The sequence below is a fragment of the Anomaloglossus baeobatrachus genome, chromosome 7, assembly GCF_048569485.1.
Source record: "Anomaloglossus baeobatrachus isolate aAnoBae1 chromosome 7, aAnoBae1.hap1, whole genome shotgun sequence".
Lineage (NCBI taxonomy): Eukaryota > Metazoa > Chordata > Amphibia > Anura > Aromobatidae > Anomaloglossus > Anomaloglossus baeobatrachus.
Window position 1 is genome coordinate 197,712,003 of NC_134359.1, and position 19,139 is coordinate 197,731,141.

The 19,139-nt window shown below is 40.7% G+C and overlaps 15 non-coding genes across 15 annotated transcripts; all 15 read right to left on the reverse strand.

The window, feature by feature from the left end:
* Positions 1-113: 113 nt before the first annotated feature.
* Positions 114-187, reverse strand: TRNAT-AGU (transfer RNA threonine (anticodon AGU)). Its single transcript has one exon. It is a non-coding gene; the product is annotated as a tRNA-Thr (tRNA).
* Positions 188-2,687: 2,500 nt separating this feature from the next.
* On the reverse strand, positions 2,688-2,761 carry TRNAT-AGU (transfer RNA threonine (anticodon AGU)). Its single transcript has one exon. It is a non-coding gene; the product is annotated as a tRNA-Thr (tRNA).
* A 1,213-nt stretch (positions 2,762-3,974) lies between these two features.
* On the reverse strand, positions 3,975-4,048 carry TRNAT-AGU (transfer RNA threonine (anticodon AGU)). Its single transcript has one exon. It is a non-coding gene; the product is annotated as a tRNA-Thr (tRNA).
* Positions 4,049-5,261: 1,213 nt separating this feature from the next.
* Positions 5,262-5,335, reverse strand: TRNAT-AGU (transfer RNA threonine (anticodon AGU)). The gene has a single exon. It is a non-coding gene; the product is annotated as a tRNA-Thr (tRNA).
* Positions 5,336-6,548: 1,213 nt separating this feature from the next.
* On the reverse strand, positions 6,549-6,622 carry TRNAT-AGU (transfer RNA threonine (anticodon AGU)). Its single transcript has one exon. It is a non-coding gene; the product is annotated as a tRNA-Thr (tRNA).
* Positions 6,623-7,835: 1,213 nt separating this feature from the next.
* On the reverse strand, positions 7,836-7,909 carry TRNAT-AGU (transfer RNA threonine (anticodon AGU)). Its single transcript has one exon. It is a non-coding gene; the product is annotated as a tRNA-Thr (tRNA).
* A 1,213-nt stretch (positions 7,910-9,122) lies between these two features.
* On the reverse strand, positions 9,123-9,196 carry TRNAT-AGU (transfer RNA threonine (anticodon AGU)). The gene has a single exon. It is a non-coding gene; the product is annotated as a tRNA-Thr (tRNA).
* Positions 9,197-10,409: 1,213 nt separating this feature from the next.
* On the reverse strand, positions 10,410-10,483 carry TRNAT-AGU (transfer RNA threonine (anticodon AGU)). Its single transcript has one exon. It is a non-coding gene; the product is annotated as a tRNA-Thr (tRNA).
* Positions 10,484-11,696: 1,213 nt separating this feature from the next.
* TRNAT-AGU (transfer RNA threonine (anticodon AGU)) lies at positions 11,697-11,770 on the reverse strand. Its single transcript has one exon. It is a non-coding gene; the product is annotated as a tRNA-Thr (tRNA).
* A 1,087-nt stretch (positions 11,771-12,857) lies between these two features.
* Positions 12,858-12,931, reverse strand: TRNAT-AGU (transfer RNA threonine (anticodon AGU)). The gene has a single exon. It is a non-coding gene; the product is annotated as a tRNA-Thr (tRNA).
* Positions 12,932-14,144: 1,213 nt separating this feature from the next.
* Positions 14,145-14,218, reverse strand: TRNAT-AGU (transfer RNA threonine (anticodon AGU)). Its single transcript has one exon. It is a non-coding gene; the product is annotated as a tRNA-Thr (tRNA).
* Positions 14,219-15,305: 1,087 nt separating this feature from the next.
* Positions 15,306-15,379, reverse strand: TRNAT-AGU (transfer RNA threonine (anticodon AGU)). Its single transcript has one exon. It is a non-coding gene; the product is annotated as a tRNA-Thr (tRNA).
* A 1,087-nt stretch (positions 15,380-16,466) lies between these two features.
* TRNAT-AGU (transfer RNA threonine (anticodon AGU)) lies at positions 16,467-16,540 on the reverse strand. Its single transcript has one exon. It is a non-coding gene; the product is annotated as a tRNA-Thr (tRNA).
* A 1,087-nt stretch (positions 16,541-17,627) lies between these two features.
* TRNAT-AGU (transfer RNA threonine (anticodon AGU)) lies at positions 17,628-17,701 on the reverse strand. Its single transcript has one exon. It is a non-coding gene; the product is annotated as a tRNA-Thr (tRNA).
* Positions 17,702-18,914: 1,213 nt separating this feature from the next.
* Positions 18,915-18,988, reverse strand: TRNAT-AGU (transfer RNA threonine (anticodon AGU)). The gene has a single exon. It is a non-coding gene; the product is annotated as a tRNA-Thr (tRNA).
* Between the last annotated feature and the right edge of the window lie 151 nt (positions 18,989-19,139).

Here is a 19,139-nt window from a genome sequence, read left to right on the forward strand (position 1 = left end):
ATTCCTTCATTCAACTATCTCAGAGATGTGAGAAAGACAAATTTGACATTAGTCTCTCACTATGAAAGGTGCCCTTTAAAAATCGAAACTTCTATATCGGGACTATGAAAAGAAGGCACTGCTGAGATTCGAACTCAGGATCTCCTGTTTACTAGACAGGCACTTTAACCAACTAAGCCACAGCACCTCTTTTCCTACTGACCGATAGTAAAGCAGCTTCTGGTAGAGTGGCCTTATTTGATCTTCAGTGTCATCTGATGTCTAGAGACAAACTAATGCAAATGCTATCTGGGATAAACCAATTTTCAGGGCTTCAATACAGACACGACATTCAATCTTTAGTAAAAATACTGTTATTAAAAACCCTGAGCATTAGCTCATTTCTGATATGGTTTGAGCTAGTCTAACTCTTGAGATTATCCAGTGTAGGAGATGTGATAAGGTCCATTTTGCCAGAGGCCGATACACAATCTTTAGCTCAATTGCACAGACTGGTCAAAATCCTCATCAGATCATATCACCTGATTTCAGGTTTGTCATGTAGACGAGGTGGCCGAGTGGTTAAGGCGATGGACTGCTAATCCATTGTGCTCTGCATGCATGGGTTCGAATCCCATCCTCGTCGGTTTAATCTCCTTCTTCCGTGTTGAAAAGCTTAGTTTCCATTTAGAACCCAGGTGGTGGATATTTGACCTTCTCAAATCTCTGAGATAGTGCAATGAAGGCTTCATAAGTCTGTGCTGTCTAAGTGCATATAAAAGAGAAGACGTCATCCGATGTAGGATTGCATCAGGCATGCCAAATAAAAACGGTGGGTTTTATTTTGCCAGATTGAGCATTGGTTTATGACTGGTAAGGATTGCCTTAGTCCAACTCCAGACACCAGACAATGAAGGAGAAGAGATAAGGCCCACTCCGTTAGAGGCCAACTTAAAATCTTCAGTGAAAAAGCAAAGACTCATCAAAATGCTCTTCAGATCTTATGGTCTGGTTTCTACGTTTTTGGGCAGAGAAGTTGGCTGTGAAGTTCAGGTGATGCATTAACAATACAGTCTATGGATTGAGCTGTTTATGCATGGTTTTGACTTCCATCTTTGTTCTTGTTGTTTTCTTGCCCTTTCACTGTTCAAGAAGACTGCTATCAAACTTTTCTAGCAGGGAGAGATGCGCATGGAAGCATTTCAATCTGGCAAAAGAAAACCACTGTTTTTATTTGGCATGCTTGGTGCCATCCTACATCGCATGACATCTTCTTCCTTCTGAGCACTTAGACAGCACATATTTATAATTCCTTCATTCAACTATCTCAGAGATGTGAGAAAGACAAATTTGACATTAGTCTCTCACTATGAAAGGTGCCCTTTAAAAATCGAAACTTCTATATCGGGACTATGAAAAGAAGGCACTGCTGAGATTCGAACTTAGGATCTCCTGTTTACTAGACAGGCACTTTAACCAACTAAGCCACAGCAACTCTTTTCCTACTCACCGATAGTAAAGCAGCTTCTGGTAGAGTGGCCTTATTTGATCTTCAGTGTCATCTGATGTCTAGAGACAAACTAATGCAAATGCTATCTGGGATAAACCAATTTTCAGGGCTTCAATACAGACACGACATTCAATCTTTAGTAAAAATACTGTTATTAAAAACCCTGAGCATTAGCTCATTTCTGATATGGTTTGAGCTAGTCTAACTCTTGACATTATCCAGTGTAGGAGATGTGATAAGGTCCATTTTGCCAGAGGCCGATACACAATCTTTAGCTCAATTGCACAGACTTGTCAAAATCCTCATCAGATCATATCACCTGATTTCAGGTTTATGATGTAGACGAGGTGGCCGAGTGGTTAAGGCGATGGACTGCTTATCCATTGTGCTCTGCATGCATGGGTTCGAATCCCATCCTCGTCGGTTTAATCTCCTTCTTCCGTGTTGAAAAGCTTAGTTTCCATTTAGAACCCAGGTGGTGGATATTTGACCTTCTCAAATCTCTGAGATAGTGCAATGAAGGATTCATAAATCTGTGCTGTCTAAGTGCATATAAAAGAGAAGACGTCATCCGATGTAGGATTGCATCAGGCATGCCAAATAAAAACGGTGGGTTTTATTTTGCCAGATTGAGCATTGGTTTATGACTGGTAAGGATTGCCTTAGTCCAACTCCAGACACCAGACAATGAAGGAGAAGAGATAAGGCCCACTCCGTTAGAGGCCAACTTAAAATCTTCAGTGAAAAAGCAAAGACTCATCAAAATGCTCTTCAGATCTTATGGTCTGGTTTCTACGTTTTTGGGCAGAGAAGTTGGCTGTGAAGTTCAGGTGATGCATTAACAATACAGTCTATGGATTGAGCTGTTTATGCATGGTTTTGACTTCCATCTTTGTTCTTGTTGTTTTCTTGCCCTTTCACTGTTCAAGAAGACTGCTATCAAACTTTTCTAGCAGGGAGAGATGCGCATGGAAGCATTTCAATCTGGCAAAAGAAAACCACTGTTTTTATTTGGCATGCTTGGTGCCATCCTACATCGCATGACATCTTCTTCCTTCTGAGCACTTAGACAGCACATATTTATAATTCCTTCATTCAACTATCTCAGAGATGTGAGAAAGACAAATTTGACATTAGTCTCTCACTATGAAAGGTGCCCTTTAAAAATCGAAACTTCTATATCGGGACTATGAAAAGAAGGCACTGCTGAGATTCGAACTCAGGATCTCCTGTTTACTAGACAGGCACTTTAACCAACTAAGCCACAGCACCTCTTTTCCTACTCACCGATAGTAAAGCAGCTTCTGGTAGAGTGGCCTTATTTGATCTTCAGTGTCATCTGATGTCTAGAGACAAACTAATGCAAATGCTATCTGGGATAAACCAATTTTCAGGGCTTCAATACAGACACGACATTCAATCTTTAGTAAAAATACTGTTATTAAAAACCCTGAGCATTAGCTCATTTCTGATATGGTTTGAGCTAGTCTAACTCTTGACATTATCCAGTGTAGGAGATGTGATAAGGTCCATTTTGCCAGAGGCCGATACACAATCTTTAGCTCAATTGCACAGACTTGTCAAAATCCTCATCAGATCATATCACCTGATTTCAGGTTTATGATGTAGACGAGGTGGCCGAGTGGTTAAGGCGATGGACTGCTTATCCATTGTGCTCTGCATGCATGGGTTCGAATCCCATCCTCGTCGGTTTAATCTCCTTCTTCCGTGTTGAAAAGCTTAGTTTCCATTTAGAACCCAGGTGGTGGATATTTGACCTTCTCAAATCTCTGAGATAGTGCAATGAAGGATTCATAAATCTGTGCTGTCTAAGTGCATATAAAAGAGAAGACGTCATCCGATGTAGGATTGCATCAGGCATGCCAAATAAAAACGGTGGGTTTTATTTTGCCAGATTGAGCATTGGTTTATGACTGGTAAGGATTGCCTTAGTCCAACTCCAGACACCAGACAATGAAGGAGAAGAGATAAGGCCCACTCCGTTAGAGGCCAACTTAAAATCTTCAGTGAAAAAGCAAAGACTCATCAAAATGCTCTTCAGATCTTATGGTCTGGTTTCTACGTTTTTGGGCAGAGAAGTTGGCTGTGAAGTTCAGGTGATGCATTAACAATACAGTCTATGGATTGAGCTGTTTATGCATGGTTTTGACTTCCATCTTTGTTCTTGTTGTTTTCTTGCCCTTTCACTGTTCAAGAAGACTGCTATCAAACTTTTCTAGCAGGGAGAGATGCGCATGGAAGCATTTCAATCTGGCAAAAGAAAACCACTGTTTTTATTTGGCATGCTTGGTGCCATCCTACATCGCATGACATCTTCTTCCTTCTGAGCACTTAGACAGCACATATTTATAATTCCTTCATTCAACTATCTCAGAGATGTGAGAAAGACAAATTTGACATTAGTCTCTCACTATGAAAGGTGCCCTTTAAAAATCGAAACTTCTATATCGGGACTATGAAAAGAAGGCACTGCTGAGATTCGAACTCAGGATCTCCTGTTTACTAGACAGGCACTTTAACCAACTAAGCCACAGCACCTCTTTTCCTACTGACCGATAGTAAAGCAGCTTCTGGTAGAGTGGCCTTATTTGATCTTCAGTGTCATCTGATGTCTAGAGACAAACTAATGCAAATGCTATCTGGGATAAACCAATTTTCAGGGCTTCAATACAGACACGACATTCAATCTTTAGTAAAAATACTGTTATTAAAAACCCTGAGCATTAGCTCATTTCTGATATGGTTTGAGCTAGTCTAACTCTTGACATTATCCAGTGTAGGAGATGTGATAAGGTCCATTTTGCCAGAGGCCGATACACAATCTTTAGCTCAATTGCACAGACTGGTCAAAATCCTCATCAGATCATATCACCTGATTTCAGGTTTGTCATGTAGACGAGGTGGCCGAGTGGTTAAGGCGATGGACTGCTAATCCATTGTGCTCTGCATGCATGGGTTCGAATCCCATCCTCGTCGGTTTAATCTCCTTCTTCCGTGTTGAAAAGCTTAGTTTCCATTTAGAACCCAGGTGGTGGATATTTGACCTTCTCAAATCTCTGAGATAGTGCAATGAAGGATTCATAAGTCTGTGCTGTCTAAGTGCATATAAAAGAGAAGACGTCATCCGATGTAGGATTGCATCAGGCATGCCAAATAAAAACGGTGGGTTTTATTTTGCCAGATTGAGCATTGGTTTATGACTGGTAAGGATTGCCTTAGTCCAACTCCAGACACCAGACAATGAAGGAGAAGAGATAAGGCCCACTCCGTTAGAGGCCAACTTAAAATCTTCAGTGAAAAAGCAAAGACTCATCAAAATGCTCTTCAGATCTTATGGTCTGGTTTCTACGTTTTTGGGCAGAGAAGTTGGCTGTGAAGTTCAGGTGATGCATTAACAATACAGTCTATGGATTGAGCTGTTTATGCATGGTTTTGACTTCCATCTTTGTTCTTGTTGTTTTCTTGCCCTTTCACTGTTCAAGAAGACTGCTATCAAACTTTTCTAGCAGGGAGAGATGCGCATGGAAGCATTTCAATCTGGCAAAAGAAAACCACTGTTTTTATTTGGCATGCTTGGTGCCATCCTACATCGCATGACATCTTCTTCCTTCTGAGCACTTAGACAGCACATATTTATAATTCCTTCATTCAACTATCTCAGAGATGTGAGAAAGACAAATTTGACATTAGTCTCTCACTATGAAAGGTGCCCTTTAAAAATCGAAACTTCTATATCGGGACTATGAAAAGAAGGCACTGCTGAGATTCGAACTCAGGATCTCCTGTTTACTAGACAGGCACTTTAACCAACTAAGCCACAGCACCTCTTTTCCTACTGACCGATAGTAAAGCAGCTTCTGGTAGAGTGGCCTTATTTGATCTTCAGTGTCATCTGATGTCTAGAGACAAACTAATGCAAATGCTATCTGGGATAAACCAATTTTCAGGGCTTCAATACAGACACGACATTCAATCTTTAGTAAAAATACTGTTATTAAAAACCCTGAGCATTAGCTCATTTCTGATATGGTTTGAGCTAGTCTAACTCTTGACATTATCCAGTGTAGGAGATGTGATAAGGTCCATTTTGCCAGAGGCCGATACACAATCTTTAGCTCAATTGCACAGACTGGTCAAAATCCTCATCAGATCATATCACCTGATTTCAGGTTTGTCATGTAGACGAGGTGGCCGAGTGGTTAAGGCGATGGACTGCTAATCCATTGTGCTCTGCATGCATGGGTTCGAATCCCATCCTCGTCGGTTTAATCTCCTTCTTCCGTGTTGAAAAGCTTAGTTTCCATTTAGAACCCAGGTGGTGGATATTTGACCTTCTCAAATCTCTGAGATAGTGCAATGAAGGATTCATAAGTCTGTGCTGTCTAAGTGCATATAAAAGAGAAGACGTCATCCGATGTAGGATTGCATCAGGCATGCCAAATAAAAACGGTGGGTTTTATTTTGCCAGATTGAGCATTGGTTTATGACTGGTAAGGATTGCCTTAGTCCAACTCCAGACACCAGACAATGAAGGAGAAGAGATAAGGCCCACTCCGTTAGAGGCCAACTTAAAATCTTCAGTGAAAAAGCAAAGACTCATCAAAATGCTCTTCAGATCTTATGGTCTGGTTTCTACGTTTTTGGGCAGAGAAGTTGGCTGTGAAGTTCAGGTGATGCATTAACAATACAGTCTATGGATTGAGCTGTTTATGCATGGTTTTGACTTCCATCTTTGTTCTTGTTGTTTTCTTGCCCTTTCACTGTTCAAGAAGACTGCTATCAAACTTTTCTAGCAGGGAGAGATGCGCATGGAAGCATTTCAATCTGGCAAAAGAAAACCACTGTTTTTATTTGGCATGCTTGGTGCCATCCTACATCGCATGACATCTTCTTCCTTCTGAGCACTTAGACAGCACATATTTATAATTCCTTCATTCAACTATCTCAGAGATGTGAGAAAGACAAATTTGACATTAGTCTCTCACTATGAAAGGTGCCCTTTAAAAATCGAAACTTCTATATCGGGACTATGAAAAGAAGGCACTGCTGAGATTCGAACTCAGGATCTCCTGTTTACTAGACAGGCACTTTAACCAACTAAGCCACAGCACCTCTTTTCCTACTGACCGATAGTAAAGCAGCTTCTGGTAGAGTGGCCTTATTTGATCTTCAGTGTCATCTGATGTCTAGAGACAAACTAATGCAAATGCTATCTGGGATAAACCAATTTTCAGGGCTTCAATACAGACACGACATTCAATCTTTAGTAAAAATACTGTTATTAAAAACCCTGAGCATTAGCTCATTTCTGATATGGTTTGAGCTAGTCTAACTCTTGACATTATCCAGTGTAGGAGATGTGATAAGGTCCATTTTGCCAGAGGCCGATACACAATCTTTAGCTCAATTGCACAGACTGGTCAAAATCCTCATCAGATCATATCACCTGATTTCAGGTTTGTCATGTAGACGAGGTGGCCGAGTGGTTAAGGCGATGGACTGCTAATCCATTGTGCTCTGCATGCATGGGTTCGAATCCCATCCTCGTCGGTTTAATCTCCTTCTTCCGTGTTGAAAAGCTTAGTTTCCATTTAGAACCCAGGTGGTGGATATTTGACCTTCTCAAATCTCTGAGATAGTGCAATGAAGGATTCATAAGTCTGTGCTGTCTAAGTGCATATAAAAGAGAAGACGTCATCCGATGTAGGATTGCATCAGGCATGCAAAATAAAAACGGTGGGTTTTATTTTGCCAGATTGAGCATTGGTTTATGACTGGTAAGGATTGCCTTAGTCCAACTCCAGACACCAGACAATGAAGGAGAAGAGATAAGGCCCACTCCGTTAGAGGCCAACTTAAAATCTTCAGTGAAAAAGCAAAGACTCATCAAAATGCTCTTCAGATCTTATGGTCTGGTTTCTACGTTTTTGGGCAGAGAAGTTGGCTGTGAAGTTCAGGTGATGCATTAACAATACAGTCTATGGATTGAGCTGTTTATGCATGGTTTTGACTTCCATCTTTGTTCTTGTTGTTTTCTTGCCCTTTCACTGTTCAAGAAGACTGCTATCAAACTTTTCTAGCAGGGAGAGATGCGCATGGAAGCATTTCAATCTGGCAAAAGAAAACCACTGTTTTTATTTGGCATGCTTGGTGCCATCCTACATCGCATGACATCTTCTTCCTTCTGAGCACTTAGACAGCACATATTTATAATTCCTTCATTCAACTATCTCAGAGATGTGAGAAAGACAAATTTGACATTAGTCTCTCACTATGAAAGGTGCCCTTTAAAAATCGAAACTTCTATATCGGGACTATGAAAAGAAGGCACTGCTGAGATTCGAACTCAGGATCTCCTGTTTACTAGACAGGCACTTTAACCAACTAAGCCACAGCACCTCTTTTCCTACTGACCGATAGTAAAGCAGCTTCTGGTAGAGTGGCCTTATTTGATCTTCAGTGTCATCTGATGTCTAGAGACAAACTAATGCAAATGCTATCTGGGATAAACCAATTTTCAGGGCTTCAATACAGACACGACATTCAATCTTTAGTAAAAATACTGTTATTAAAAACCCTGAGCATTAGCTCATTTCTGATATGGTTTGAGCTAGTCTAACTCTTGACATTATCCAGTGTAGGAGATGTGATAAGGTCCATTTTGCCAGAGGCCGATACACAATCTTTAGCTCAATTGCACAGACTTGTCAAAATCCTCATCAGATCATATCACCTGATTTCAGGTTTATGATGTAGACGAGGTGGCCGAGTGGTTAAGGCGATGGACTGCTTATCCATTGTGCTCTGCATGCATGGGTTCGAATCCCATCCTCGTCGGTTTAATCTCCTTCTTCCGTGTTGAAAAGCTAAGTTTCCATTTAGAACCCAGGTGGTGGATATTTGACCTTCTCAAATCTCTGAGATAGTGCAATGAAGGATTCATAAATCTGTGCTGTCTAAGTGCATATAAAAGAGAAGACGTCATCCGATGTAGGATTGCATCAGGCATGCCAAATAAAAACGGTGGGTTTTATTTTGCCAGATTGAGCATTGGTTTATGACTGGTAAGGATTGCCTTAGTCCAACTCCAGACACCAGACAATGAAGGAGAAGAGATAAGGCCCACTCCGTTAGAGGCCAACTTAAAATCTTCAGTGAAAAAGCAAAGACTCATCAAAATGCTCTTCAGATCTTATGGTCTGGTTTCTACGTTTTTGGGCAGAGAAGTTGGCTGTGAAGTTCAGGTGATGCATTAACAATACAGTCTATGGATTGAGCTGTTTATGCATGGTTTTGACTTCCATCTTTGTTCTTGTTGTTTTCTTGCCCTTTCACTGTTCAAGAAGACTGCTATCAAACTTTTCTAGCAGGGAGAGATGCGCATGGAAGCATTTCAATCTGGCAAAAGAAAACCACTGTTTTTATTTGGCATGCTTGGTGCCATCCTACATCGCATGACATCTTCTTCCTTCTGAGCACTTAGACAGCACATATTTATAATTCCTTCATTCAACTATCTCAGAGATGTGAGAAAGACAAATTTGACATTAGTCTCTCACTATGAAAGGTGCCCTTTAAAAATCGAAACTTCTATATCGGGACTATGAAAAGAAGGCACTGCTGAGATTCGAACTCAGGATCTCCTGTTTACTAGACAGGCACTTTAACCAACTAAGCCACAGCACCTCTTTTCCTACTGACCGATAGTAAAGCAGCTTCTGGTAGAGTGGCCTTATTTGATCTTCAGTGTCATCTGATGTCTAGAGACAAACTAATGCAAATGCTATCTGGGATAAACCAATTTTCAGGGCTTCAATACAGACACGACATTCAATCTTTAGTAAAAATACTGTTATTAAAAACCCTGAGCATTAGCTCATTTCTGATATGGTTTGAGCTAGTCTAACTCTTGACATTATCCAGTGTAGGAGATGTGATAAGGTCCATTTTGCCAGAGGCCGATACACAATCTTTAGCTCAATTGCACAGACTTGTCAAAATCCTCATCAGATCATATCACCTGATTTCAGGTTTATGATGTAGACGAGGTGGCCGAGTGGTTAAGGCGATGGACTGCTTATCCATTGTGCTCTGCATGCATGGGTTCGAATCCCATCCTCGTCGGTTTAATCTCCTTCTTCCGTGTTGAAAAGCTAAGTTTCCATTTAGAACCCAGGTGGTGGATATTTGACCTTCTCAAATCTCTGAGATAGTGCAATGAAGGATTCATAAATCTGTGCTGTCTAAGTGCATATAAAAGAGAAGACGTCATCCGATGTAGGATTGCATCAGGCATGCCAAATAAAAACGGTGGGTTTTATTTTGCCAGATTGAGCATTGGTTTATGACTGGTAAGGATTGCCTTAGTCCAACTCCAGACACCAGACAATGAAGGAGAAGAGATAAGGCCCACTCCGTTAGAGGCCAACTTAAAATCTTCAGTGAAAAAGCAAAGACTCATCAAAATGCTCTTCAGATCTTATGGTCTGGTTTCTACGTTTTTGGGCAGAGAAGTTGGCTGTGAAGTTCAGGTGATGCATTAACAATACAGTCTATGGATTGAGCTGTTTATGCATGGTTTTGACTTCCATCTTTGTTCTTGTTGTTTTCTTGCCCTTTCACTGTTCAAGAAGACTGCTATCAAACTTTTCTAGCAGGGAGAGATGCGCATGGAAGCATTTCAATCTGGCAAAAGAAAACCACTGTTTTTATTTGGCATGCTTGGTGCCATCCTACATCGCATGACATCTTCTTCCTTCTGAGCACTTAGACAGCACATATTTATAATTCCTTCATTCAACTATCTCAGAGATGTGAGAAAGACAAATTTGACATTAGTCTCTCACTATGAAAGGTGCCCTTTAAAAATCGAAACTTCTATATCGGGACTATGAAAAGAAGGCACTGCTGAGATTCGAACTCAGGATCTCCTGTTTACTAGACAGGCACTTTAACCAACTAAGCCACAGCACCTCTTTTCCTACTGACCGATAGTAAAGCAGCTTCTGGTAGAGTGGCCTTATTTGATCTTCAGTGTCATCTGATGTCTAGAGACAAACTAATGCAAATGCTATCTGGGATAAACCAATTTTCAGGGCTTCAATACAGACACGACATTCAATCTTTAGTAAAAATACTGTTATTAAAAACCCTGAGCATTAGCTCATTTCTGATATGGTTTGAGCTAGTCTAACTCTTGAGATTATCCAGTGTAGGAGATGTGATAAGGTCCATTTTGCCAGAGGCCGATACACAATCTTTAGCTCAATTGCACAGACTGGTCAAAATCCTCATCAGATCATATCACCTGATTTCAGGTTTGTCATGTAGACGAGGTGGCCGAGTGGTTAAGGCGATGGACTGCTAATCCATTGTGCTCTGCATGCATGGGTTCGAATCCCATCCTCGTCGGTTTAATCTCCTTCTTCCGTGTTGAAAAGCTTAGTTTCCATTTAGAACCCAGGTGGTGGATATTTGACCTTCTCAAATCTCTGAGATAGTGCAATGAAGGATTCATAAATCTGTGCTGTCTAAGTGCATATAAAAGAGAAGACGTCATCCGATGTAGGATTGCATCAGGCATGCAAAATAAAAACGGTGGGTTTTATTTTGCCAGATTGAGCATTGGTTTATGACTGGTAAGGATTGCCTTAGTCCAACTCCAGACACCAGACAATGAAGGAGAAGAGATAAGGCCCACTCCGTTAGAGGCCAACTTAAAATCTTCAGTGAAAAAGCAAAGACTCATCAAAATGCTCTTCAGATCTTATGGTCTGGTTTCTACGTTTTTGGGCAGAGAAGTTGGCTGTGAAGTTCAGGTGATGCATTAACAATACAGTCTATGGATTGAGCTGTTTATGCATGGTTTTGACTTCCATCTTTGTTCTTGTTGTTTTCTTGCCCTTTCACTGTTCAAGAAGACTGCTATCAAACTTTTCTAGCAGGGAGAGATGCGCATGGAAGCATTTCAATCTGGCAAAAGAAAACCACTGTTTTTATTTGGCATGCTTGGTGCCATCCTACATCGCATGACATCTTCTTCCTTCTGAGCACTTAGACAGCACATATTTATAATTCCTTCATTCAACTATCTCAGAGATGTGAGAAAGACAAATTTGACATTAGTCTCTCACTATGAAAGGTGCCCTTTAAAAATCGAAACTTCTATATCGGGACTATGAAAAGAAGGCACTGCTGAGATTCGAACTCAGGATCTCCTGTTTACTAGACAGGCACTTTAACCAACTAAGCCACAGCACCTCTTTTCCTACTGACCGATAGTAAAGCAGCTTCTGGTAGAGTGGCCTTATTTGATCTTCAGTGTCATCTGATGTCTAGAGACAAACTAATGCAAATGCTATCTGGGATAAACCAATTTTCAGGGCTTCAATACAGACACGACATTCAATCTTTAGTAAAAATACTGTTATTAAAAACCCTGAGCATTAGCTCATTTCTGATATGGTTTGAGCTAGTCTAACTCTTGAGATTATCCAGTGTAGGAGATGTGATAAGGTCCATTTTGCCAGAGGCCGATACACAATCTTTAGCTCAATTGCACAGACTGGTCAAAATCCTCATCAGATCATATCACCTGATTTCAGGTTTGTCATGTAGACGAGGTGGCCGAGTGGTTAAGGCGATGGACTGCTAATCCATTGTGCAATGAAGGATTCATAAGTCTGTGCTGTCTAAGTGCATATAAAAGAGAAGACGTCATCCGATGTAGGATTGCATCAGGCATGCAAAATAAAAACGGTGGGTTTTATTTTGCCAGATTGAGCATTGGTTTATGACTGGTAAGGATTGCCTTAGTCCAACTCCAGACACCAGACAATGAAGGAGAAGAGATAAGGCCCACTCCGTTAGAGGCCAACTTAAAATCTTCAGTGAAAAAGCAAAGACTCATCAAAATGCTCTTCAGATCTTATGGTCTGGTTTCTACGTTTTTGGGCAGAGAAGTTGGCTGTGAAGTTCAGGTGATGCATTAACAATACAGTCTATGGATTGAGCTGTTTATGCATGGTTTTGACTTCCATCTTTGTTCTTGTTGTTTTCTTGCCCTTTCACTGTTCAAGAAGACTGCTATCAAACTTTTCTAGCAGGGAGAGATGCGCATGGAAGCATTTCAATCTGGCAAAAGAAAACCACTGTTTTTATTTGGCATGCTTGGTGCCATCCTACATCGCATGACATCTTCTTCCTTCTGAGCACTTAGACAGCACATATTTATAATTCCTTCATTCAACTATCTCAGAGATGTGAGAAAGACAAATTTGACATTAGTCTCTCACTATGAAAGGTGCCCTTTAAAAATCGAAACTTCTATATCGGGACTATGAAAAGAAGGCACTGCTGAGATTCGAACTCAGGATCTCCTGTTTACTAGACAGGCACTTTAACCAACTAAGCCACAGCACCTCTTTTCCTACTGACCGATAGTAAAGCAGCTTCTGGTAGAGTGGCCTTATTTGATCTTCAGTGTCATCTGATGTCTAGAGACAAACTAATGCAAATGCTATCTGGGATAAACCAATTTTCAGGGCTTCAATACAGACACGACATTCAATCTTTAGTAAAAATACTGTTATTAAAAACCCTGAGCATTAGCTCATTTCTGATATGGTTTGAGCTAGTCTAACTCTTGAGATTATCCAGTGTAGGAGATGTGATAAGGTCCATTTTGCCAGAGGCCGATACACAATCTTTAGCTCAATTGCACAGACTGGTCAAAATCCTCATCAGATCATATCACCTGATTTCAGGTTTGTCATGTAGACGAGGTGGCCGAGTGGTTAAGGCGATGGACTGCTAATCCATTGTGCTCTGCATGCATGGGTTCGAATCCCATCCTCGTCGGTTTAATCTCCTTCTTCCGTGTTGAAAAGCTTAGTTTCCATTTAGAACCCAGGTGGTGGATATTTGACCTTCTCAAATCTCTGAGATAGTGCAATGAAGGATTCATAAGTCTGTGCTGTCTAAGTGCATATAAAAGAGAAGACGTCATCCGATGTAGGATTGCATCAGGCATGCAAAATAAAAACGGTGGGTTTTATTTTGCCAGATTGAGCATTGGTTTATGACTGGTAAGGATTGCCTTAGTCCAACTCCAGACACCAGACAATGAAGGAGAAGAGATAAGGCCCACTCCGTTAGAGGCCAACTTAAAATCTTCAGTGAAAAAGCAAAGACTCATCAAAATGCTCTTCAGATCTTATGGTCTGGTTTCTACGTTTTTGGGCAGAGAAGTTGGCTGTGAACTTCAGGTGATGCATTAACAATACAGTCTATGGATTGAGCTGTTTATGCATGGTTTTGACTTCCATCTTTGTTCTTGTTGTTTTCTTGCCCTTTCACTGTTCAAGAAGACTGCTATCAAACTTTTCTAGCAGGGAGAGATGCGCATGGAAGCATTTCAATCTGGCAAAAGAAAACCACTGTTTTTATTTGGCATGCTTGGTGCCATCCTACATCGCATGACATCTTCTTCCTTCTGAGCACTTAGACAGCACATATTTATAATTCCTTCATTCAACTATCTCAGAGATGTGAGAAAGACAAATTTGACATTAGTCTCTCACTATGAAAGGTGCCCTTTAAAAATCGAAACTTCTATATCGGGACTATGAAAAGAAGGCACTGCTGAGATTCGAACTCAGGATCTCCTGTTTACTAGACAGGCACTTTAACCAACTAAGCCACAGCACCTCTTTTCCTACTGACCGATAGTAAAGCAGCTTCTGGTAGAGTGGCCTTATTTGATCTTCAGTGTCATCTGATGTCTAGAGACAAACTAATGCAAATGCTATCTGGGATAAACCAATTTTCAGGGCTTCAATACAGACACGACATTCAATCTTTAGTAAAAATACTGTTATTAAAAACCCTGAGCATTAGCTCATTTCTGATATGGTTTGAGCTAGTCTAACTCTTGAGATTATCCAGTGTAGGAGATGTGATAAGGTCCATTTTGCCAGAGGCCGATACACAATCTTTAGCTCAATTGCACAGACTGGTCAAAATCCTCATCAGATCATATCACCTGATTTCAGGTTTGTCATGTAGACGAGGTGGCCGAGTGGTTAAGGCGATGGACTGCTAATCCATTGTGCAATGAAGGATTCATAAGTCTGTGCTGTCTAAGTGCATATAAAAGAGAAGACGTCATCCGATGTAGGATTGCATCAGGCATGCAAAATAAAAACGGTGGGTTTTATTTTGCCAGATTGAGCATTGGTTTATGACTGGTAAGGATTGCCTTAGTCCAACTCCAGACACCAGACAATGAAGGAGAAGAGATAAGGCCCACTCCGTTAGAGGCCAACTTAAAATCTTCAGTGAAAAAGCAAAGACTCATCAAAATGCTCTTCAGATCTTATGGTCTGGTTTCTACGTTTTTGGGCAGAGAAGTTGGCTGTGAACTTCAGGTGATGCATTAACAATACAGTCTATGGATTGAGCTGTTTATGCATGGTTTTGACTTCCATCTTTGTTCTTGTTGTTTTCTTGCCCTTTCACTGTTCAAGAAGACTGCTATCAAACTTTTCTAGCAGGGAGAGATGCGCATGGAAGCATTTCAATCTGGCAAAAGAAAACCACTGTTTTTATTTGGCATGCTTGGTGCCATCCTACATCGCATGACATCTTCTTCCTTCTGAGCACTTAGACAGCACATATTTATAATTCCTTCATTCAACTATCTCAGAGATGTGAGAAAGACAAATTTGACATTAGTCTCTCACTATGAAAGGTGCCCTTTAAAAATCGAAACTTCTATATCGGGACTATGAAAAGAAGGCACTGCTGAGATTCGAACTCAGGATCTCCTGTTTACTAGACAGGCACTTTAACCAACTAAGCCACAGCACCTCTTTTCCTACTGACCGATAGTAAAGCAGCTTCTGGTAGAGTGGCCTTATTTGATCTTCAGTGTCATCTGATGTCTAGAGACAAACTAATGCAAATGCTATCTGGGATAAACCAATTTTCAGGGCTTCAATACAGACACGACATTCAATCTTTAGTAAAAATACTGTTATTAAAAACCCTGAGCATTAGCTCATTTCTGATATGGTTTGAGCTAGTCTAACTCTTGAGATTATCCAGTGTAGGAGATGTGATAAGGTCCATTTTGCCAGAGGCCGATACACAATCTTTAGCTCAATTGCACAGACTGGTCAAAATCCTCATCAGATCATATCACCTGATTTCAGGTTTGTCATGTAGACGAGGTGGCCGAGTGGTTAAGGCGATGGACTGCTAATCCATTGTGCAATGAAGGATTCATAAGTCTGTGCTGTCTAAGTGCATATAAAAGAGAAGACGTCATCCGATGTAGGATTGCATCAGGCATGCAAAATAAAAACGGTGGGTTTTATTTTGCCAGATTGAGCATTGGTTTATGACTGGTAAGGATTGCCTTAGTCCAACTCCAGACACCAGACAATGAAGGAGAAGAGATAAGGCCCACTCCGTTAGAGGCCAACTTAAAATCTTCAGTGAAAAAGCAAAGACTCATCAAAATGCTCTTCAGATCTTATGGTCTGGTTTCTACGTTTTTGGGCAGAGAAGTTGGCTGTGAACTTCAGGTGATGCATTAACAATACAGTCTATGGATTGAGCTGTTTATGCATGGTTTTGACTTCCATCTTTGTTCTTGTTGTTTTCTTGCCCTTTCACTGTTCAAGAAGACTGCTATCAAACTTTTCTAGCAGGGAGAGATGCGCATGGAAGCATTTCAATCTGGCAAAAGAAAACCACTGTTTTTATTTGGCATGCTTGGTGCCATCCTACATCGCATGACATCTTCTTCCTTCTGAGCACTTAGACAGCACATATTTATAATTCCTTCATTCAACTATCTCAGAGATGTGAGAAAGACAAATTTGACATTAGTCTCTCACTATGAAAGGTGCCCTTTAAAAATCGAAACTTCTATATCGGGACTATGAAAAGAAGGCACTGCTGAGATTCGAACTCAGGATCTCCTGTTTACTAGACAGGCACTTTAACCAACTAAGCCACAGCACCTCTTTTCCTACTGACCGATAGTAAAGCAGCTTCTGGTAGAGTGGCCTTATTTGATCTTCAGTGTCATCTGATGTCTAGAGACAAACTAATGCAAATGCTATCTGGGATAAACCAATTTTCAGGGCTTCAATACAGACACGACATTCAATCTTTAGTAAAAATACTGTTATTAAAAACCCTGAGCATTAGCTCATTTCTGATATGGTTTGAGCTAGTCTAACTCTTGAGATTATCCAGTGTAGGAGATGTGATAAGGTCCATTTTGCCAGAGGCCGATACACAATCTTTAGCTCAATTGCACAGACTGGTCAAAATCCTCATCAGATCATATCACCTGATTTCAGGTTTGTCATGTAGACGAGGTGGCCGAGTGGTTAAGGCGATGGACTGCTAATCCATTGTGCAATGAAGGATTCATAAGTCTGTGCTGTCTAAGTGCATATAAAAGAGAAGACGTCATCCGATGTAGGATTGCATCAGGCATGCAAAATAAAAACGGTGGGTTTTATTTTGCCAGATTGAGCATTGGTTTATGACTGGTAAGGATTGCCTTAGTCCAACTCCAGACACCAGACAATGAAGGAGAAGAGATAAGGCCCACTCCGTTAGAGGCCAACTTAAAATCTTCAGTGAAAAAGCAAAGACTCATCAAAATGCTCTTCAGATCTTATGGTCTGGTTTCTACGTTTTTGGGCAGAGAAGTTGGCTGTGAAGTTCAGGTGATGCATTAACAATACAGTCTATGGATTGAGCTGTTTATGCATGGTTTTGACTTCCATCTTTGTTCTTGTTGTTTTCTTGCCCTTTCACTGTTCAAGAAGACTGCTATCAAACTTTTCTAGCAGGGAGAGATGCGCATGGAAGCATTTCAATCTGGCAAAAGAAAACCACTGTTTTTATTTGGCATGCTTGGTGCCATCCTACATCGCATGACATCTTCTTCCTTCTGAGCACTTAGACAGCACATATTTATAATTCCTTCATTCAACTATCTCAGAGATGTGAGAAAGACAAATTTGACATTAGTCTCTCACTATGAAAGGTGCCCTTTAAAAATCGAAACTTCTATATCGGGACTATGAAAAGAAGGCACTGCTGAGATTCGAACTCAGGATCTCCTGTTTACTAGACAGGCACTTTAACCAACTAAGCCACAGCACCTCTTTTCCTACTGACCGATAGTAAAGCAGCTTCTGGTAGAGTGGCCTTATTTGATCTTCAGTGTCATCTGATGTCTAGAGACAAACTAATGCAAATGCTATCTGGGATAAACCAATTTTCAGGGCTTCAATACAGACACGACATTCAATCTTTAGTAAAAATACTGTTATTAAAAACCCTGAGCATTAGCTCATTTCTGATATGGTTTGAGCTAGTCTAACTCTTGACATTATCCAGTGTAGGAGATGTGATAAGGTCCATTTTGCCAGAGGCCGATACACAATCTTTAGCTCAATTGCACAGACTTGTCAAAATCCTCATCAGATCATATCACCGGATTTCAGGTTTGTCATGTAGACGAGGTGGCCGAGTGGTTAAGGCGATGGACTGCTAATCCATTGTGCTCTGCATGCATGGGTTCGAATCCCATCCTCGTCGGTTTAATCTCCTTCTTCCGTGTTGAAAAGCTTAGTTTCCATTTAGAACCCAGGTGGTGGATATTTGACCTTCTCAAATCTCTGAGATAGTGCAATGAAGGATTCATAAATCTGTGCTGTCTAAGTGCATATAAAAGAGAAGACGTCATCCGATGTAGGATTGCATCAGGCATGCCAAATAAAAACGGTGGGTTTTATTTTGCCAGATTGAGCATTGGTTTATGACTGGTAAGGATTGCCTTAGTCCAACTCCAGACACCAGACAATGAAGGAGAAGAGATAAGGCCCACTCCGTTAGAGGCCAACTTAAAATCTTCAGTGAAAAAGCAAAGACTCATCAAAATGCTCTTCAGATCTTATGGTCTGGTTTCTACGTTTTTGGGCAGAGAAGTTGGCTGTGAAGTTCAGGTGATGCATTAACAATACAGTCTATGGATTGAGCTGTTTATGCATGGTTTTGACTTCCATCTTTGTTCTTGTTGTTTTCTTGCCCTTTCACTGTTCAAGAAGACTGCTATCAAACTTTTCTAGCAGGGAGAGATGCGCATGGAAGCATTTCAATCTGGCAAAAGAAAACCACTGTTTTTATTTGGCATGCTTGGTGCCATCCTACATCGCATGACATCTTCTTCCTTCTGAGCACTTAGACAGCACATATTTATAATTCCTTCATTCAACTATCTCAGAGATGTGAGAAAGACAAATTTGACATTAGTCTCTCACTATGAAAGGTGCCCTTTAAAAATCGAAACTTCTATATCGGGACTATGAAAAGAAGGCACTGCTGAGATTCGAACTCAGGATCTCCTGTTTACTAGACAGGCACTTTAACCAACTAAGCCACAGCACCTCTTTTCCTACTGACCGATAGTAAAGCAGCTTCTGGTAGAGTGGCCTTATTTGATCTTCAGTGTCATCTGATGTCTAGAGACAAACTAATGCAAATGCTATCTGGGATAAACCAATTTTCAGGGCTTCAATACAGACACGACATTCAATCT